This window comes from Colobus angolensis, unplaced genomic scaffold (assembly GCF_000951035.1).
Source record: "Colobus angolensis palliatus isolate OR3802 unplaced genomic scaffold, Cang.pa_1.0 Scaffold84, whole genome shotgun sequence".
Taxonomy (NCBI): domain Eukaryota; kingdom Metazoa; phylum Chordata; class Mammalia; order Primates; family Cercopithecidae; genus Colobus; species Colobus angolensis.
The window spans coordinates 142,242-144,033 of NW_012122265.1; the positions used below are offsets into that span (position 1 = coordinate 142,242).

The 1,792-nt window shown below is 56.8% G+C and overlaps 1 pseudogene across 1 annotated transcript in view; it reads left to right on the forward strand.

The window, feature by feature from the left end:
- LOC105503271 overlaps positions 1 to 1,786 on the forward strand; it is a 9,450-nt pseudogene extending 7,664 nt beyond the window's left edge. The window contains exons 3-4 of the transcript XR_001000458.1: positions 13 to 220; positions 927 to 1,786. The product of XR_001000458.1 is annotated as an uncharacterized LOC105503271 (transcript). The remainder of the gene's footprint in view (positions 1 to 12; positions 221 to 926) is intronic.
- The last annotated feature ends 6 nt before the right edge of the window (positions 1,787 to 1,792 follow it).

Genomic DNA, 1,792 nt, shown 5'->3' on the forward strand with positions numbered 1-1,792 from the left:
TGATCTACCAAGCCCATCGATAGATCAGGAGACATCATTCAGGCCAGGAGCTCTGCCTATAACATGTATCCCACGTGCTCCACCTTCCATTCCTGGTCCTGCCCCCGGAGCTGAGTCCTGTATCAGCCCTTTATCCTCACACACTTTTCTACAATGGCATTCAATAAAGTGTACATGTTTCTGGTGCTGCTGCGACTTCACCTGGGGAGGGGTCCTGCTGGTTCTAAGATTAAATGTAATGCCAAAGGTTCTTGCCTTAGCCACACCACCAAAGACCTGGTGTGTCGGCTGCCCGCAACAAGTGATGGAGACACGGACCAAGAGAAAAAGAAACTGTAGGCTTTATTGAGCAGAATGACAGTACAAAGATTCCACAGCGTGGAAGGGGTCCCAAGCGGGTAGCCTCTGCTGGTTTTGGGTGATTGCCTTTTAAACTCTTTAAGGCGGGAAATACATGCGGCGGGAAGATATTACCAGAGCAAGAAACAAAGGCAGTAAATTATTTTGTGAAGTGTCTTAGATTTTGAGGAAAACCGGAATTGCAACTTACGTTTTATCTAATTGTATCTATTTTATGACCTTGCAGCGCATAGCAAAGGAGACAGGATCTCACAGGACTTTACGAAGTATGTTCACAAGGAATTGGAATTGGGAGCATAGATAAGGTCTGCTGGTCACAGAAAAGGGGTTTTTAACATTCCTTTTAGTTTTTGGGGAGGGGAAAGGAAGAGGGAGAGAGAACACAAGGAAGCTTACAGCAGAATTTTCGCTGTTTATAGCTTTCTTGGGGAAGAAAACACATAAACAAATCCTGGTGTTAGGAATACTTCAGGCATATATCTTCAATACTACTCATCTAGGACCTAAGGAAGAGCCGATGCAGGAGATGGGGGTTTCACAGCTTTCTGAGCCCCTACTCGACCCAGGACGCCCACCTGGCCCCTCCTTTCATGAGCAGTGTGGTCAGCCCCTGCACTGCTCCTTCCGGCCTCTGCAGCTCTTGGGGACGGGACAAGTGCTCAGGCCTTCTGGTTTCGGGCCTCCTGCTGTGGGCAGCAGCTGGACCCAGGACCCTGGGAGGAGTTCCTGTGTCCTGGAAGTCTCAGCTCTGACTCAAGGTGGGCTCTTTTCGGGAAGGTCAGTGCTGAGTCCGGGACATCCTGGGCCCAAGGACACGCTCTTGGCCTGTCAGCAATCCAGGCTGTCGGCTCAGGACAGACGGAAGGGCTGGAGCCCCCAGCAGGGCCAGGAAGGGGCAAGGTGGCACCGGCTCCCCAGCTGCTCCCAGGCCCTGTTCTGTGCTCCTGGGGACCTGGCTTTAGATCCTCGGGGTGGAGGGAGCACCGAGCTGTCTGGAGCAGCCAGTGCTGCAGATGTGGGCAGCTCAGGCCCTGCGGGAGGGAGGGGGCTTTGTGCCCAGGGGAGCAGCTGAAGGAGCCCCGGGCCTCGTAGCCCCTCCTGGGTGACCCAGGTGCTGCTTCGTGGCGACTGCCGCCTCCAGTCCAGCGGGTATCGTCCCTGCTCCCCCGCGGCGGGGGCAGCGCAGCAGTGGAGCTGCCCTCATGGAAGTTACCTCCACCCGGGTCTGCCCCCTGGACAGACACCCCGCCCCGACCTGGTTGCAGCTCCCTTCCCCGGTTCGGTCTCCGGTGTGGGCGTCTGGGGTGCCCCGTGGGCAGCCGCGGGAGGAGCTGGGGTGGCCACGCGCGCCCCGCCCTTCGTCCACCCCCGACTCCAGGTCTGGATCTACTCCCCCTCCCCACCCTCACCCGCGCCAGACCCGGAGCCGCGC